The 20802-nt window shown below is 36.9% G+C and overlaps 1 protein-coding gene and 1 pseudogene across 1 annotated transcript in view; one reads left to right on the plus strand and one right to left on the minus strand.

The window, feature by feature from the left end:
- The window catches only part of UMAD1 (UBAP1-MVB12-associated (UMA) domain containing 1), a 242066-nt gene that overhangs the window by 171098 nt on the left and 50166 nt on the right, over positions 1-20802 (minus strand). The window lies entirely within an intron of this gene.
- LOC132496407 (5-azacytidine-induced protein 2-like) overlaps positions 1-20802 on the plus strand; it is a 53930-nt pseudogene that overhangs the window by 14622 nt on the left and 18506 nt on the right.

Raw genomic sequence — 20802 nt, forward strand, 5'->3', positions numbered from 1 at the left:
TCCTCCTCATCATGTTAAATCCATCCTTTTCTGTCACAACCTGTATGGTTTCTGCATCATCCATAATTTTATTAAAAAAAAACCCTGTGACTATTGGTGTACCATACATTAGTGTCTTACCCATTGACAAAAGTCAATTTGAGATAATTAAAAACATATACACAACAACAACAAACCATGTCCTTCAGAATCTCCTTGTAATTCAGGATATTATTAGATTACAGTTTTCACCAAGGTTCTGGAAACGCTTACATGGAAATTTTGCTCTCTACCACTATACTATTTCTAAAATGTTTGATGTCATCTATTTTATATGACTACTAGCCCTGTCTTACACTGTTTTCCCCAAATCCAAACTTAAAACTCTTTTTCCGTATCTACTCTTTAAACAACCCAAAATCTGATTCAAAGGTCGGAGCAAGGACATTACATTCAATGGCAAAACTATGGCTTTTAGGTCACTTTCTCTAAGGTCCTCCTCAGGACAGGGATGTGAAGAAACAATGTACAGGGAGCACGTTGTTCATTTCAGTAAGTTTATTTACAAGTGTTTCTATACTGAAGGTACATATTAATGGAGAAAATCCTATAAATAATTTAGAGTCCATCTGGCTGAAAAACTAAAAAAAAATCGTATGATGTATATTTTTCTAAAGTTCTAGGATTTGTGAATTTGCCTATAAAAAAGCTTTAGTTTGTTAGTTCTAGTTGTATTACTGCCTAAGGTAACTGTAATTCCCTCTTTGATTTTTTTTACTCTATTGCCACATGCTCTGCTTTTTTATGTCATCATTTTGGAGAACTGTTTCAACTACATGGTATGATGAACCTGCAATAAAATTGGCATTATCAATAAAAAGGAAAATCATTTGTAAATTTTTGAACAACAGGTTGAAGAAAATTTCTCCTTACAAGTGCCCAATACCCCAACATCTGACTTTTCCTCCACTTTCACCCATCTGTTACTTGATGTAACCTTCCCACATGGGGAAGATTTGGGGTCAAGGCCTGTATTTGCACTAGAGCCGCCAGATTAGAGTTCTGAGCCTTCCTTAGAAAGCCCAACATACAATTCATTATACACAATATCCAATTATTTTTAAGCAGATGAGAACTTAGAGACATTTGCATATCAGTCTGATGTAGATTCCTAGATTCTTTAAATTATCTCAGCCACACCTAAGTTGACAGCTCCTTTTTTCTATTTTCGCAATTAAACTATATGGACTATTTTCAAAACATTTAACTATGTTTTTGTAGAAATACTTACTCCTTTGTTATACTCATATATTTTTAAATTAAATTGTGCAATTACAATAACAAGCACACATGTTGAGGAGCAAAGAGGGTGACAATTGGACGGGACACCACTCTGCTGGAGGAGAAGCATGTCTGCTCACCAGAGAATAGCCTATCAGCTGCCAATATTCAAAGCTTTATAGAAAAGTTGGAGAATACTGGTCAATCTGCCAACTCATTTAAGTGAAGGTCCGTTAAGACTTTTGTTATATACTTTTCTTTGAGAAAAAATGGGACCCTTCTTTTCCATAGGAATGGATAAAAGAGGCACTGAAAAGGAAGTAAAGGGATTTGGAGGAAATTAAAGAAAAATAAATTTTGAATTTACAAATCTTTGTCAAAGACCAATCCTATATTTCCAATTCTTATTTCAAAGATATACTTGTATCATTATATTTTTAAATAAAGGTTTCCAAAGAAATTTGGTGAATACAGATCTTCTTTGACTTACGACAGGGTTATAGTCCAATAAACCGATGGTAAATTAAGAATATCTTTAAGTCAAAAATGCATTTAATACATCTAACCTACCGAACAGCATAGCTTAGCCTGGCCTACCTTAAACATGCTCAGAATACTTACATTAGCCTACAGTTGGGCAAAATCATCTAACAAAGCCTATTTTATAAAGTATTGAATTTCTCATATAATTTATTAAATACTGTACTGAAAGCAGAAAACAGACTGGTTGCATGAGCGCAGGATGGTTGTAAGTGGTTGTTTACCCTCATGATCACGTGGCTGACTGGGAGCTGCAGCTCACTGCTGCTACTGCTGCCCAGTACCATGAGAGAGTATCATGCTGCAATTCTTAGCCCAGGAAAAGATCAAAATTCAAAATTCGAAGTACAGTTTCTACTGAATGCCTATCACTTTCATACCATCGTAAAGTGGAAAATCCTAAGTCGGGGACTGTCTGTGTATAATTAAATAATAAAAGTCAATAACAGAATTTTTAAGTATAACTTTTACATAGTGAAACAAAACTCATTTTTCAAATAAGATATGAATGCAATTTCTTCCATGTGGATATAGATACTATTGTATTTTCATTAATAATTAAATCTGACGATCTGAATTCTATCAGTTAAACTAAAATAGCTAATTTTGACCACCCACAAAGCTGTAAGCAGCATAGGAGAACCTGGAAATGCTAACATGAACTGGTAAAAAAAATCTCCATTTTAATTGGATTACTCTTTTTTCTTTAACAACAACAACAACAAAAGGTTTTATCTAATTTACTACTTCAAATAAGCAACAATGAAGATGGAAAGAATTTAAACAACAAAGTTAAGAATCTCTGAATGGAATATCTAGCAGCATTTACTGAACAGACATGCTTAACTTGAGGCTTTAATAATTCCAGAAGGACTCAGGTAGCCAGCCCACAAGAGTACAGGGCTGTTTCAAAGACAGAATGATACCAAATATGTCATTGTGCTCTGAAATCTTTAAAGCACTAGAAAATATTAGACATTCTTATTAACACATATTAATTAATTCTAATGATGTAAAACTTTTTCATTAAAGATCATATAATTTGTATTTCCAAGGTTTTCCAAAATTTTAAATGAGTACTGATAAATTTCCAAAAGTTACTCTAAGTAGCATTTTAATAAATGTTAAGTTCAGTAAAATACTCAGTTTTGTAAGATCCTCCATGAAAAAAGGAGTTTTAAGCCAGTCTGGAAAATGCTGAATGAACCGAAGTTAGATATTTTCTAGACACAGTAATATAATAAAGACTAAAGGTTTCTTATGAAATGTTTTCGACCATTTTAAGCCAAGCATTTCCCATACTTAATTTAAACATGATTATCCTTTATTACCAACTGTTAACATCTAAGAAAACTAGTAAATGTTAATGTTTCCAATTTAACTCAAATATTACTAAGTCATCTCTTATTCTGTCCTAATATGAAAGATTTTACATCAATTTTACATTTTTTTGACCTACTACCTTTTGTCCTATATGTTATATGCAACATGCATTCACCGCTAATTCTGGGTAAACCTGTTATTTAGCTACACGGTGAACAACCAGAAATGGAGTCACCAAGAAACCAATTAAATAAATACAAGAAGGTAATGATCAAGTGCACGAAAGAAATAAAAATCAAAACATCAGAATTAATAGAATTCATAACAGTAAAAAAGTTTTTCATACAAAAACAAATATTTGAGATCCGTCATATATATATCAACAGAAGACAACAAAAATTGAAACAACAATACAGAATTACTGTCCTTGTTTTAAAAAATAAGAATACTGATCTTGAGATGGAAGTATATAAGACAACAAACATGGCCAGAGTTTACAAAGTTTGAGATGTTGAAAACATCGCTTTTGTAATAGCAGATTTTTCTACCAAGCCGTCCATCCTCTAAAGTAAGTGGACTATAGAAATCTACCAAAAGAATTTATCTTCAAAAAACTTAAAAATTATCCCTCAGCCCCAAACATTCTATAAACGTATGTACTAGGCTGTGAATCACATCTCAGCATACATAAAGATTATCATTTGGGCCATATTCTCTGACCACAGTGCATTAAATTAAAAAATCTTCACCAAAAAGATAACCAAAACATCTAGTATACTTGGAAATCTTAAAATATTTTAAAATCACTCAGCAAAGAAGGATTAAAAATTGAAAACTGTAAAACCGCAAACTAATGGAAATAATAAAAACTAAAAATTGGAAACTGCTAATTAGCAGTTAATGGGAAACATAGAGATTTTAATAAGTATATTAGAATATTAAGAAGTTTAAAAATTGATGAGCCAAAAGTAAGCAACCAACCTAAGAATCTAAAGGTGAATTATTAGAAATAAAAACCTTATAAAGATGGTTGCTACAAAAATCAACTACATGTTTTTATACTAGCAACAAAATAGAAAATGCAATCTTTGAAAAGAAAACATTTTCAGGAGGACAAAGTAGTGAACACGCATGTACCCACCACTCAATCTAAGAAATAGAATTTATGTTAACCTTGAAGCCCCCCGATCTCACACTTCCTTACTCCCACCTCAAAGGTATATTCCTCTCTCTAAATTCCATGTTACCCATTCTCTTTTTAAAGTGTTATCATATTCATTTTAGTTTTACATGTTTTAGAACCATATATAAATGGAATGACAATCACAATGTTTAGACAATATTCTTCAATGATTTGCCTTTCTCATTCAACATATCAATATCTGGGATATTGCTGCATGTAGTTTTTAGTTCTTCATTTTTATTTGGCATTCCATTTTATAAATATACCACGGTTTATATATCTGTTCTACTGATGAACATTTGGGGGTGTTTCTTATGTTTTATTTTATCATTAAAAGCAATATTGTTATTGGAAACGTATAGGCAGAAAAAAGAAAAAAATAACCTTGACCTAAGTCTAATACTTTGTACAAAAATTACTCAAAAGACACCACCTAGTTTATGGTATTTTTGTTACAGCAGCCCAAAGGGACTAAGACAGCAGCATAAGCAAGGGCTAAAAACAACATCGGGTAAGACATGTCATTTTAATGACCTTATCCCCAGCTGGTCACAAAACAACACTACAAAATGTAATAGAAGGACACATCAAACAGACCCTTGTTTGGAACAGATGATTTCTGAGCAAACCCTACTCATCCCACAAGCCTTGCTTGTCCTTGTAGGCTCAGTGCCTGACTTTCAACTCAAAGTCTCCCAGTGAGTGGTTCACCTTCTCTCCAGTTTCTTCTGCTTTGTTTCACAGTATTCTGCCCTCCTGGGCTGCCGCTCCTCAAAAGGAACACCAACATCTGACCTGTCCAGCTTAGCATCAGGACTCATCTTCACAAAAGATGGTAAGCTAACAAAGGCTGAGTCTTCCTGACTCTCACTGGTGAGGACCCACAATTGAACAAGTTTCTAATGTTCACCCTTACAAAAATTGATCTAGAATCTCACTTACATCTACATTGGCTGTGCATTATATAACTATTCACATGTATATAATTCTGGTAAGTTTGAGAATATGGATAGAAAAACAAGGAGATGGAAGTCCATTTTAGACAAAGAGGAAATAAAATTCCTTAAGGGTCACAAAAAATTTGAAAATATGTAAGAAATTATTATGCAAGGCACCAAAAGACTGGGTATTAAATAGTTAATTAGCATTTTTGATGGTTAGGACTCCCTTTATCCTCCTCTCTCTACCCTCTCCTTTCCCCTCTCACTCCTTCCTTCCTACACACACATACACACACACACACGGACACGGACACTCTTCGTTGGTTAAGAAATTCTTAAAAGAGATCCATACAATATAACTGCCCATATCTGTACATACACAATATAAATACACATGTGTATTTGATACACTGTACTATCTTTCCCTTAAACCACATATTATTGGCAAAAAAAAGTCCTAATATTTATGCCCACTGTATCTGTTGAAACACTTGTCTCTAGTTACTACAGTTGCTCATTTCAGTCAAATCAGCTTAGTATGTACCGATTATAAAATATAATTTTAAGATGGCCAAAACAGAGTAGTTAGAAAAGTACATTATTATTTTATTAGGAGAATTTCCTTCTATTTTTGAATTCTATCCTAACAAAGGACAAATATATTGACTCATTTTAAAAGGTTTCCTTTAAATGTTTCAAGTTATAAAGCACTGCTGCTTTTGTAAAAGATACTATTAATTTCTTAATAAAGTGTTAAACCTGGTCCCATCATATCCAAAATGGTAAATGCTGTCTAACAAATATACGGGTGATTAAATAACGGTCGCTGTCACTTGGGTAACTGTTTAATACAGAAACAACTCATAATATATATACCTCTACAAAACTAAAGCTGAGCAATCAATAATTTTGTCTTCCTTCGTTTACAGGTAGCTTATTCAACATTAACTAGTAAATCAAGAATGAAAGGGAGGGTTGTAAATCACAAAGAAAAGATTCATTTTATTCTTAATTCCCACTTGAATGTATGTAAAATGTTAAGTTACAGACAGTTAAGGAGAAGCTGTTGTTTTGGAATATGTAATTGCTATTTAGATGATAATGGCATGGATGTCTCAGTAGAACCATGATCCAAATTTGAATAAGGTCTTAATGAAGGAGGCTAAGAGAAGAATGACGAATGAAATACAACAGTGTCAGCAACAGACCTTAATGAAGCAAATTACTTTCAGCACCTTTGTAATTCAGGAGGAGCTGCATAAAAAAAGTGACAACTAAAGGATCAAAAGCAGGACCTTTGCAAACTAAACATGCTTACAACATGACATCACTGTCTGGGCAACAAGGCATTGTGGAAGGCAGCCTCAATGTTTGGGTTTTACAGTTCACATCACAAAATAACTACATTAAAAGATCTGGCTGGGCAAACCAGTTTCCTTAGAAAGCATCTTTACATGTCAAGTTAATGACATTTCTGAACAGAAAAAGAATTTAAATGTCCAAAGATATCTTGGCTGATTTTTAAAAAGCACTAGATATTAACACTAAGAATAGTTAGAAGGCAAAATTAAGCTGGATTCTGGATCATACAAAACTAAAGAGGTCTTTTTTTAAGTTCTAAAATATCTACTTTTAAATTATTTGTTAGATTTATGAAGCATACAATGCACACTACTTAATAAGTAATGGAATCACTTTACATATTCGTATTTTAAAATCAATTTCGCTTTTGCAAAATTGCACTGAGGCAACATGAGAGCATATGGCATTCTCACTGCCAAATGGAACATACGTTTAAACATGTTTAAATGATTTACTGAAGGTAACATTGATGATAGGGCTAGAAATGAAACACAAGGCTTCTAGCTTCCAAGGAAGCCATTCAAGGCAAGTAAGAGTGCCAGAGCTACAAATTTAATTTGATACCCGTAAGAATATATTTTTTAAGACTTCTAAGTTACAATAAAGTGATAATAAAATTCATTCCATATTAATATTGTAGGCAGGTCAACAAGCTTACTACCATAACAGATAGAATTTTTGCTGCAGATACCAGTATTCACAACCACAGAAACTGATTCTTGCCTATTTATCCTAACTCCTCAAACATGTACACAAATAGTAATTCTATTATCCAAATAATGTTAGCACAATTATCTGTGTTTATAATGAGAAAACAACTCCTCAACATTAATTAATGAGGGCCCTGACACAGTCACGTTGCTGCTTCTAGGGACTGATTGAAGATGTTTTAACTTCAGAAATAAGAAGGGGGGACTTCCTGGTGGTCCAGTGGTAAAGAATCCGCCTTACAATACAGGGGACGCTGGTTCGATTCCTGGTCAGGGAACAAAGATCCCACATGTCACGGGGCAAGTAAGATCATGTGCCACAACTACTGAGCTCGCACACTGCAAAGAGAGAGACTGCATGCTGCAAACTACAAGAGCCCACGCGCCCTGGAGCCCGCCCACCACAACTACAGAGTCCATGCGCCCTGGAGCCTGTGCGCCACAACTAGAGAAGAGGAAACCTCCACGTCACAAGTAGGGAGAAGCCCGCGCACCACAACGAAAGATCCCGTGTGCCACAACTAAGACCTGATGTAACCAAAAATAAATTAAATAAATAAGTAAATAAATAATAAATCTTTAAAAAAAGAAAGAAAGAAATAAGAAGGGGACAAAACATAAACCTGATGTTAAGAAAGATTCTCCATCACCTCCCTGGGCCACTGTGAGGATCTTGGGCACCACTGCAAATGTCTGTACTATACTGGATTATTTTTAAAATCTAAGTTAAGTCAAGATGGTCTATCCAAAAATAACAGAAACAACAGATAGAATGTAGAACATACTGGTTAAAAGCACAGACTCGAGCTACTTTAAAATCCCAGCTCTGGCACTTATTAACTGTGCAATCTTGGACAAGTTATTCAGCTTCTCTCACAATTAAGTTTCCCCATCTGTGAGTTGGGGATAACAGTGTTAAGTTCTTGGAGCTGCTATGAGGATTAAATAAGTTAATCTTAGCTATCAACATTGATATTTGCGCTTCCCCAGTGGCGCAGTGGTTAAGAATCCATCTGCCAATGCAGGGGACATGGGTTCAAGCCCTGGTCCGGGAAGATCCCACGTGCCGCGGAGCAGCTAAGCCCGTGCACCACAACTACTGAGCCTGCACTCTAGAGCCGGTGAGCCACAGCTACTGAGCCTGTGTGCCACAACTACTGAAGCCCATGCGCATAGAGCCCGTGCTCCGCAACAAGAGAAGCCACTACAATGAGAAGCCCACACACCGCAACGAAGAGCAGCCCCCGCTCACCACAACTAGAGAAAGCCCGCACACAGCAACGAAGACCCAACACAGCCAAAAATAAATAAATAAATTTATTTTTTTAATTGATATTTTTATTACTTACTGGTGTGTTTCCTTGAATGGATTACCTAAGTAATAGTGTACCTCATTTTCCCCAGTTCTCAGAATTAACAGTATGTAATGTTTTTAGGCATAATTTAAATGAAGCTTTGGAAAGAGCTTAAAAAGACCAAAAATATTACATATGCTGTTAGCATCGTTATATGTTTCAAGTTTTCTTATTAGAATCACTGCTGCTATTTCCTGAACTTGTCCCTCCCTCCTTCAATCATACAGCCTCAGACCAGCAAACCCAGACTCTTGTGGTAACACTCACTGTCTCCACCTCTTCTAGACTTTCCTCAACCCTACACCAAGAATTTTCTAGACGTTTTTGATTTTTTTCTTCTCAAAAGATGATTACCCATTTCGTTCTGATCCAACATGGATTTCACATATTTTCACTAACCTCTACTCTCTCTTCCCCAAATCACCCAACATACACAAATACTACTGAGCATTATCTCATTTCTTTTCAACAACCAGACTGCATGATAACTTTGAATGGTGACTTTCATAGCTTATTCTAGGGAATAGTGATTTCATCCACATTTTTCTCCATGTAAAAATAGCAACAAAGATTTCTAATAAAGATTTCTAATAAGAGGTTACAGATCACATACACTTTTCTGTTTTTAAATAAGTTCAACAATTTCAGCCTGAATTATAATTCTTTGCCTTATAATAGAAATATTCAATTATCAAAATAATGGATTAGATAAGTATAGTACTTAGAGCCAGATGATTATGTAAAATATGTATTAAGCATTTTGTGATAACACTGAATAGGCACACTGGGTTTAGGCTGCACAGTGCCTGTGACCCAATTCAATTATATTTACTTAATCCTACCTAGTTATTTTATTATGCTTACACCAAGACTTGAGTGAGTACCTTCTTAGACCATTTAAAATGACTTTTCATTCACTTCATTCATTGGAGTACATGTTTCAAAACACTCTGATAATGTAAGTGTTTATTATGATTAAAAACTGAAGATTCTACTTTTTATAAGCCAGTTATTTTTCCAAAACAGTATCTTAGTAATGACAAAAACTAAAATGTAATGCATCAGTTATGCAAACTTCATTACAATCATCTTAGAAGTTCATATGCTCATTTCCTATTCTATGAAGTTCGGTGAGAGCTGATCTAAGTTGAGATCTCTTCTCACTGTTGCATAAAAAGTTTTAGAAAACAAAAACTGGTTTACAACATGTGAGAGAAGGAGCTCCCTTCAATTTAGAACAATAAACGTGTAAGAAAGAATGTCAGCAGTCTTGTGTTATGGATGTCAAGTAGTATACTGGTTCCTGGGGTGTCACATTCCTCTCCTGTACATGTACCTACATGCTGAGTTAATCCAGAATCTCTTTCCATTCATAAAACAGTACTGTCTATCCAAATAAAATAAATCATCATTTTCTTTTCAATTCATGACTCTTTTGTGATTAAAAACTGTAAGTTAAACATATTTTGGTACAGCAGCAATTCTCTAAGGCAGCAATTCTTAAACTCTGTGACCCAAGACCTCTTTATACTCTTAACAGTTGAGGACCTCAAAGGGCGTTTATTTATGTCACTTACATCTCTTGAGATTTTATCATATTAGAAATCAAAACCGAAACATTTTTATTAATTCACTGAAAATTATGTTTTACATGTTAATATAAATAGCATGCTTTAATGAAAAATAGCTATATTAAAAACACAAAAATGTAGTGAAAAGAGAGGCATTATCTAGTATTTTTGCACATATCCTTTAATTTTTGGCTTAAGAGTGGGCAGCTGAGTTATCCTATCTACTTCTGCATTCAGGCTGTTATGACATGTTGTTTCAATGAAGTATATTAAAGAAAATGCAAGGCCACACATATATAGTTGGAAAAGGGAACACTTCATGGATCCCATGAAAGTATCTCTTTGAGAACTGCCGCTCTAAGGTATGTCTGTTTCATAATTAAAACACCTTACTGGCCAAAGAAACAACTAGAAGTGAAAAAACTTTTTAGGGCCTCAATCTCAGCCTCTGAACTAATGGACAAATTGTTGGCATCCCTTGGGGTGTAAGTACCTATATCTTGAGGTGGGTTATACCTGAATCAGGATGTCTAGAATTCAATACAGGTAGGAAAAGATGTTTTTTAAATTAATGGGATCTTGCTTGCCATGTGTGTTGTTACATCCATACAATGGACAAAGGTTATTTTTCTTTTTATTTATTAAATGAAAAATTAGAGTACTAATGGTGCTTCACATTAAAAAGTTAAAAATTCTAAAGGTAAAATAAATTGGAGTGATAATTTATTAGTCTAAATTTTGATAAAGGACCTAAACAGCAACCTTAAGCAAGAACACACAAGTTCAGTTAATTTGAGGAACTGACATGATTCTTATTGCAGAAGCCTCATTTTAAGCACATTTTCAAAATTTCAGCAAAAAGGGTTACAAACATGGAGTGGATTTTCATCACCATTTTAGTGGGCAACAGTAATTATTTTTGGCAAATAAACTACAGCTGTACTCAATTATATGAAGAGTCATTCAGTGAAAGTTTGGCAAGCAAGAATTTTAAAAGCAGGCAGTAAATTCAGTATAGTGCTACTAGAAGACTGGCCAATGGCATTCTCCTGAAATTCTGCTGTGGCTGGTCTTATGGATTCAAAGAACACATAATAAATATATATTGCAACAGGACTGAAGAATGATGTAAGTAAAAATCAAGTGCTTTTCCCCTGCAGCTAGGACAGTGAAGTTGTACAGGTGGGCATAGCAACTCTTCATCAACACACAAACTAGTTGGCTGTATCTCAGCGTTTTTTGCAAGAAAGAAGAAAAGGTACTCATAGTCAGATAAGGTGGATAGTCTAGTAGCTTTACTATGAATCAAATTTTACTCACGGGAACACATTTCAGAGATTGCAATAGAGATCAGTGGAAAAATAAGATTCAATTTTTTAAAAATCACTTAAAATTATTTCAAGTATTTGTTCAATACACTAAGAAACATTTGCCTTTTATTTTCATCCTTGAGGGCTGTTTATGTGGACAAGAAAAAAAATGTTAAAAAGCATCAGGAAAAATACAGGGAATAGGAATTTAAATGAGAATAGCCATTTCAAGTATTAGAGAAAAAGAATACCCAAGTTTTAGAAAAAAGCCATTTCAGTGTGGCTGAAACCTGGACCAGAATTCTATCTTACTTCATAAGTAAAATATCATATTTTAAAAATAAACTCTATTAAAATGTATAACATTAAAACTGTACTGAACTATTTCTTTCTTTGAAAATCAGTTTGGGAAGCATAGGAATGCCAGGCCCTGAAGAAGAATATGAATTATATTACCAACTTGTGAAAGAGCTAAGTTAATAGAAATTTATAGTTTTAAAATGCGAAACAGCCTTCTATTACTATACTGATATTATCAAATGCCATATTTTTAAAGCCAGGCTATGAATAATTTATCCTATAAATTCTAGCTTTTAATCACAAAAATAATGGAAGAAGATGACTAGACATCTCTATATTAATCACGTCTCTACCTTGAGATCCCTTCCATAAAATTCAACTATATATAAATATACTTCTGTATACCTCTTCTGCCTGAATTTCAGTGTGAATTTCAGTCCTACATTTTACAAATCATGACCTTCCCTTGCTGGAAAAATTCATAAAAGAAGATAAAAGAGGTCAAAAATAGAAAAGGGAAGGGCTTCCCTGGTGGCGCAGTGGTTGAGAGTCCGCCTGCCGATGCAGGGGACACGGGTTCATGCCCCGGTCTGGGAAGATCCCACATGCCGTGGAGCGGCTGGGCCCGTGAGCCATGGCCGCTGAGCCTGCACGTCCGAGCCTATGCTCCGCAACAGGAGAGGCCACAACAGTGAGAGGCCCACATACCGCAAAAAAAAAAAAAAAAAAAAGAAAAAAAAAGAAAAGGGAAGTACAGCTTATAGCAAAGAAACAGCAGAAATGGTTACAGTGAAATCTGAGAAAAGATAAAGGGAGATGGCAGAAAGGAAGTACACCCAGGTATCCTCAGAGAGCAAGGGATCAGACACGTGGGTAAAAGGGTCTGTGGTGAAATAATCCTGGGAAGACCAACAACTGCAAAATCCTGGATACAATAAACGGGGGCTGATAGGCAGATTGGTAGGTAAGCACAGGTAAACACTGACACGGGTCCCCATTAATCATCCTAATCGGCCTCCTAATCACACTTCTCTAAGACCATGACCAGGCAGGACCTGGAAAGCAGAACACAAAGGTCAACTCTGAATCAGAAAAGCAGAAAGACAAGAACATTTAAATGGAGGGGAGGCTCGGAAAACTGCTTCTTTTATAAATATTTTTATCTTCAACAAACCAACACAAATGCACAAGGATGGGATAGAGTGAGAGATCTGGGGAAGTCCTCAGCAAACAAGGGATGGTAAACGAAATCGAGCCGTACAGTTTCAGTATCCCTAATTTAAAATGCATAAAATGTCATGGAGTTTGTAGTTAGCGTGCTTTACTCTTTTCATTTAGCAAATGCAAAAACTGTCACAGATACACCTCCAACTTCAGGCCCCCAACCTTGGTTTCCCCTTAAGGTCTTAAGTTATTGGCCACAACTTCATCTTTACGAGCTTCAGGGCCCTGAGCCCCATAGTTAGGGAGGAACCTATATGGTTCATTCCTTTAAAGCTGTATGTATATATTAAAAAGGTAAGATAGGTTCCATTCTACCTCATACATTTTTCTCTATGAGAATACAGAACATGCTTATTAAATGCCTGATACACAAGTGAAATACTAACTAAATCTCTGCAGAGATCCAAGTGTGAATTATATAATTTTTTTCTTACTATAAAGTTTTGGGTTTGGGGGTTTGCCCCCCACCAAGGAATGAGTTACTTAATTGAGCATCTCTAAATATTTAAATGGTTTATAAGGGGGTAAAATACCACTTCATGAGAAGAAAATACTTTACTATTATTTAGAACTTTCCCTATCTTTAAATATAGTTTTCTAGATGTAATCTGACTAGAAGTAAACAAAAGACTGATTTCCACTTATGTAAATCATTTTATTTATAACTCGAAGCTCAGTTTAGAGGTTTTACCATGCAAATTCATCCACTCTCCTTCACTCAATGCAAATATTTACTGAACACCTAATATTTGTAAGGCATTATATGAGCACTAAGGTCATAGAGACTCACAGCTATGGTTCCCCAGCAATGGTAGAATTGAAAAATATATCTGCCCTCACTCAATATAGCTTTGGGGCTAAATGTGAAAAGCCTGGAGGAAGGAAGTTGTCTTTCTGGTCCTAAACTTAGAGCTGAATCTATTTCCAAGATGACCTTACAGATGGGAACATCACATCCACGGACCACCCTAGGGATTCACAGTTTCTAAAGTGAAACTTTCCAGTGCTCCTGTTTAGTTCAGTCTGGTGCCACTATTTTTAAACAGTTTAATGATTTTCCCCTTTTTATGGAAGTAAAAATAAAACAGATCTGTCCCTCTAATTCATAAATTCTTATAAAATTCTAAGGAACTAAGGAAACTAACATTTTAACTTGAGGCCCAATTTTAAGAATGGTTAAAGCATAAACAGATTTAACTTTTAAATCATCAGTTGGAAAAAGAATCAAAAGAGACCTAAAAACTCATTCTATTACCTTTAAAAAAAATCAGTCTGATAAGAAGGAAAAACACAAAACCATTCTAAGAAAAGTCTGATGTTCTCATAATCAATGGAGTCAGTGCCCCTTAGGGTTGGGGGAACCGATATGCACAGAACTCAGCATTCCTTTGCTGCAGGAAAAATCAAGATCTACTTTGTGGCTCCAAATCACTTTGAGATGAGTTGATTTTAAGACAAGATTCCCATTCCCCTATCATTAAATGTCCAGTAGGGAAGAGGGGAGGTAATAATAGAGGGCTGGAGAAGGAAGGGTGAAAGAGGTCACTGCAAAAAAGAACTTGAGAAGCTAAAGTTGCAGTGATCACCCAGTAAAACTTGGCTACTTGATAGTCAAAAGGGTGGACTGAACTGCCCAAACAGGATCTCCAGTTATATGATACACCACAAAAAAGGAAAAATATTTAGACAGAATAAAGTCTGCAATGATTCAATCTCAAACACTTTTTAAGTCAGGTGGGTCTGGTTCACGAAGTGACTTCAAAGGAAAAGGCTAAGTTTTAAACACATTGAAAGTCGACTTACAGCCATTTCTCACTTAATCAAAACTTCTATGAATTGGGTTGAAATTGATGGCAGAGATGGAGGAGGAAATGCACTCACATAATACTTATAAAAATACACTAAAGAAGTAGTCTCTGCAGTTACTTAAAAAATGAGAATTGTTGCAACCTTCTCATAGAAATAAATTTGACCTATCTGTATCTTTAAGTCATTAACTTCACCAAAAAAAAGAGCTGATAAAGCATATGTTAACCCATAATAAATAAAATCCCTTCAGAAATAGAGATATCTGTTTATTCTTTGTGCCTACCAGCATGGTGTCTAGCCCATGGGCATTCAATAAGTATTTGAGTAGGCACTCAGTAAATATTTATTGAATAAATGATTAACTTACTAGAAATCTATGAATGGTTTATAAGGATCTATGGCTCTCCTGAAACTATACATGAAATATTGGGTCCATGGGTACATGGGCATTTTTCATCAGATTCTCATATAGTTCATATCCAAAAAAGGGTATGACTTATTTTGAGTAATGGAAAAATTATTTATCTTTCAGGCAGTCCACTATTAATATTGCTTGTTACTGAAATTTGATAAGAACTCGACAACAAAAAGATCCAGATAACACACTTTCTAGCTAGAATATGTAGTGCAGAAACTCTCTTCTAATTAAAAGAAGAATTATATGCTCTGACAGTCAAATGAGCAGAGGGTCAGACTGATAAGGAATCCACTCCAAGCAACTCCCCAGAGAAAAGGCCATTTAACAGCCCCTTATGACATGGCCTGAAGGAATACCAAAATTTTCCTCGGAAACTTCTGGTCTCATTAATCTGAGCCATTCAAGAAACCAAGGAACTCTGATTTATACTTCTCAAACTGGGAGGTGAGTGTCCCCAGGAGTATTTGTGGCAAGTGAGAAGATACATGATGACAAAGGAGAAACACAGCAAATCTCCTAACGTTTAATTCACTGTTTGATGCTACACAATTTCAAAGCATTTTGTTAAAATAATTATAGCTATATTATGCACTGAGTGCAAAATTCACATGAGTTTGAGATAACACCAGCTCCGAAGGAGAAAGATTCCTTAAAGCCAAGTGCCCACCCCATAGGCTTTAGGGGGGCACATATTCATGCCCCTTCATCATTGGGGTACTTCAGGAAAAAAGTATGAGTAGAACTGCCACAGAGAGACGCCACAATAGTTCTTCAACTTGGATTCTCCATTAATGTCTAAAAATAATTTTTTTTAATCTCTAAAAGTTACCGATAAAATATGTGTTTAAAGCAGATAACTTTAAGGAAACCCCTCAAGATGAAATGGATAAGTTATTTGCTTCATATGTCTTTTAGAGATAAACAAGTTAAATATTGCAACTTGCCTGGAAAACTTAATGACTCTGATGTTAAAGCAATAAATATTAAGCAGTTCTATTGGACAAAAATTAGAAAGCATAAGTACTATACAGTGAGGGACCTGTCCAAAAAAAAAGGGACTTCCCTGGTGGTGCAGTGGTTAAGACTCTGTGCTCCCAACACAGGGGGCCCGGGTTTGATCCCTGGTCAGGGAACTAGATCCCACATGCATGCTGCAACTAAGAGTGCACATGTCACAACTGAGGAGCCTGCCTGCCACAACTAAGGAGCCCATGTGCCACAGCTAAGGAGCCCTTGAGCTGCAACTGAGGAGACCACCTGCTGCAACTAAGGAGCCCATGTGCCGCAACTAAGGAGCCAGTGAGCCACAGCTAAGGAGCCTGCCCAGCACAACCAAATAAGTAAATAAATATTTAAAAAAAAAAAACCTCTACACAATCAGCATTGTTGTAGATGTTAATCTCACCATAGTCCAACAAACGGTTAGGTACACAGTTCACTTAGAAAAGGTATGTACTCATCAGGATTTTAATGGGTGAAAAAAAGAAGAATTTTTAAAAATAAGAAGAAAAGCAAAACAATCTGATTTATCCCTGCTGCAAACTATCTGATCTACCACAGACCATTCCTACAGACTCTGCTTGGAACACGTAACTAAGACTGAAGTTCTATAGAACTCAGAATAGGGAGAGGGTGTTTACTGAGCTTGCAAAGCTTAGGTCATAGATGGTTCCACTTCCCATAGTCAAATGTCCAGGAAAAATCAATAAATCTGTGATGAGTCTTATGTTGTTCTTAACAGATTTCAGATGGAATGTCTGAAAAGGGCAGTCTTTAAAAAAGAAAAAAGTGGGAGTGTCTACATCTGAGTCTGGGCTGACAGGGCCCTAGCCATGGAGTTATTAAGGGTAAATCAGCTGGCAAGGATCAGTGCCCACTATTCAAAGACGACTTTGAGCAGATCTAGAGGCAGAAAATCTTTACAGAGTGTTTTATTTAGCTTGAGCTTGTGAGTCACTTGTTCTGTATGAGCCAGAGTTACTGGCAACAAATGAGGAAGAGCCTTGAGATCGATAAATTTCAAGCAGTTGACATTGGTTAATAGCTGGGGAAAAGTACGTTTCCCCATGATCAAATGGGATCTGAATTTCCATAATTTTACTTGCAAATTCATACCACAAGTTATGCTATTCCGAAATCAGGCCTCATGGCCATTTCTAGTAGTTAAACTCAAGTCTTCTAAGAAGTTTTTTTCCCTAGAAAATTAAAATTTTATACTAAGACACATCTAAAAAGATTCCATGTTGTTTTTCCAAATTACCTTTATTGTGAAACCTCACAAATCAGACCGCCGAAGGTTTTTGTTTTTGTTGTTTTTTAACCTACCTAATTACTCTTATCAATTTTGACTCGAACAGAGTGAATTTCATAAAAGCTCAAGCAGAAAACAAATCATAGTGGTAACAGTTCTATCAGAAGCACATGGAGATACAGTAGGGTTTAAAAGAACCTCATATACCTAAAGGTTGATGACCTATCTCACTCCTTCATACTTTTGCCTTACTAAATCCAACTATGAGTACACAAAATGTAAAGTGAATAATGCTACTTAATTTATAGACAACATTTATGATGTGAGAAGACAGATGTGGAAAAAATAAAGAAACTAAAGGATACTTGACTGATAATTCCAAACATACACAGATATAAAAGATGCTGGGTCTACATAGAAGGAGAGTGGAAGGTCCTTGCTGAGGGGCACATGCCCAGAAGCAAGGCTTCTTTATTCAGGGCCATGGAGCAAGGGGTCAGATTCTGTCCGTAAAAATTCCACTGCCAGAAATTCAATGGTACAGCCGCTAATGCCAAAGAACATGAAAAGCCTGAGTGTTCTTGCTCTGAGACTAAACATTTAGGAAGTTCTATGCCTAAAAGTAAAAAGGAAGGAGCATGGTTGAGAAGCATGTAACCAAAATTAAATGGACAGAATCAGTACAAATCCATTTACTAGGTCTAGAAAAAGATGAAGTGGCAAAAGTGAGCAGATTTTTTTCTCCCTCCACATCCTTTCTTATCTAGTAGAACATAACCATTCTTTGTTATAAATCAAATCCTAAAGGTGGTGAGGCTTGAAAATTCTGCCTGAGATAAACTGTGGAGAAGAAAATGTTGAAGGCAAGTAAACAGACTATTGTATGCTTACCAGGTGGGGACCAATAGGGATTTCTCTACTTGGAAAATATGCTTAAATCCTTCTTCAGAATGTTCAACTATGACTCAGAGATAAACTTCCAACTACTTAATAGTGCTCCTCTATAGGTATGGAAAAAAATCAAAAAGATTTTTTTTAAATGAAAGTTTCTTATACATTTGCTACAACTGCCTAATGACTCAATTGAAATAAAAATCCAGTTACTTTCAGCCAACAACTCATTAACAGACATTTCTAATAGCCTAACAATAATGACAATTTAAAAAACAAGATCTTATTCCTCAGAGAGAAAGACCTTTTTGACGACGGCCACGTAAAAATAACATGTGATTTTAACTTTATTAACTAAACAATCAATACAACAACCCACTGTAAAGGAAAAATTATTATATATATTCACGGTATGATTAGAGTTTTACTTCAAATTTCAGAGATACATCGGGCAAAATAATTTACGAAGATGAATATAAAACTTCACGTTAATATTATTAAAATTTCTGAGAAGTACAGAAAACTAAAAATAGAATTACCATATGATCCAGCAATCCCACTCCTGGGCATATAATCAGACAAAACTCTCATTCAAAAAGACACATGCATCCCAATGTTCATAGCTACACTATGTACAACAGCCAAGACATGGAAGCAACCTAAATGTCCATCGACAGATGAATGGATAAAGAAGATGTGGAGAGGAGCTTCAAGATGGCGGAAGAGTAAGATGTGGAGATCACCTTCCTCCCCACAGATACATCAGAAATACATCTACACGTGGAACAACGTCTATAGAACACCTACTGAACGCTGGCAGAAGACCTCAGACCTCCCAAAAGGCAAGAAACTCCACATGTACCTGGGTAGGCCAAAAGAAAAAATAGAGACAAAAGAATAGGGATGGGACCTGCACCAGTGGGAGGGAGCTGTGAAGGAGGAAAGGTTTCCACACGAGGAAGCCCCTTCGCGGGCGGAGACTACGGGTGGCGGACGGGGGAAGCTTTGGAGCCATGGAGGAGAGCGGAGCCATGGAGGAGAGCGCAGCAACACGGGTGTGAAGGGAAAAGCGGAGAGATTCCCGCACAGAGGATCGGTGCCGACCGTGCAGCACTCACCAGCCCGAGAGGCTTGTCTGCTCACCCGCCGGGACTGGCGGGGGCTGGGAGCTGAGGCTCAGGCTTCCGTCGGATCCCAGGGAGAGGACTGGGGATGGCTGCATGAACACAGCCTGAAGGGGGCTAGTGCGCCACAGCTAGCCAGGAGGGAGTCCGGGAAAAGGTCTGGAACTGCAGAAGAGGCAAGAGACTTTTTCTTGCCTCTCTTGTTTCCCGGTGTGCGAGGAGAGGGGATTAAGAGCGCCACTTAAAGGAGCTCCAGAGACGGGGGTGAGCCACAGCTATCAGCGCAGACACGAGAGACGGGCATGAGACGCTAAGGCTGCTGCTGCAGCCACCAAGAATCCTGTGTGCAAGCACAGGTCACTATCCATGCCTCCCCTCCCAGGAGCCAGTGCAGCCCGCCGCTGCCAGGGTCCCGTGATCCAGGGACAACTTCTCCGGGAGAACGCACGGCACGCCTCAGGCTGGTGCAACATCACACAGGCCTCTGCCGGCGCAGGCTCGGCCCGCATTCGTACCCGTCCCTCTCCCACGGCCCGAGTGAGCCAGAGACCTCGAAGCAGCTGCTCCTTTAACCCTGTCCTGTCTGAGCGGGAACAGACGCCCTGAGGCCACCTACACGCAGAGGCGTCCATATCAAAGCTGAACTTCAAGAGCTGTGCGAACAAAGAAGAGAAAGGGAAATCTCTCCCAGCAGCGACAGAAGCAGCGGATTATATCTCCACAATCAACTTGATGGGCCCTGCATCTGTGAAATACCAGAATAGACAACAAATCATCCCAAATTGAAGAGGTGAACTTCAGAAGCAACGATATATATATTTTCCCCCCTTTTTCTCTTTTTGTGAATGTGTATGCGTATGCTTCTGTGTGTGATTTTGTCTGTAAAGCTTTGCTTTTACCATTTCTCCTAGGGTTCTGTCTGTTCGTTTTTTTGTTTTTGTTTTTTGCGATACGTGGGCCTCTCACTGTTGTGGCCTCTCCCGTTGAGGAGCACAGGCTCCAGACGCGCATGCTAAGCGGCCATGGCTCACGGGCCCAGCCGCTCCGTGACATGTGGGATCTTCCCGGACTGGGGCACGAACCCGTGTCCCCTGCATTGGCAGGCGGACTGTCAACCACTGCACCACCAGGGAAGCCCTGTCTGTCCGTTTTTTTTTTTGGTTTGTTTTTGGTTTTTTTAGTATAGTTTTTAGCGCTTGTTAACCCTGGTGGATTTGTTTTTTGGTTTCG

Source organism: Mesoplodon densirostris, chromosome 9 (genome assembly GCF_025265405.1).
Source record: "Mesoplodon densirostris isolate mMesDen1 chromosome 9, mMesDen1 primary haplotype, whole genome shotgun sequence".
NCBI classification, from domain to species: Eukaryota; Metazoa; Chordata; class Mammalia; order Artiodactyla; family Ziphiidae; genus Mesoplodon; species Mesoplodon densirostris.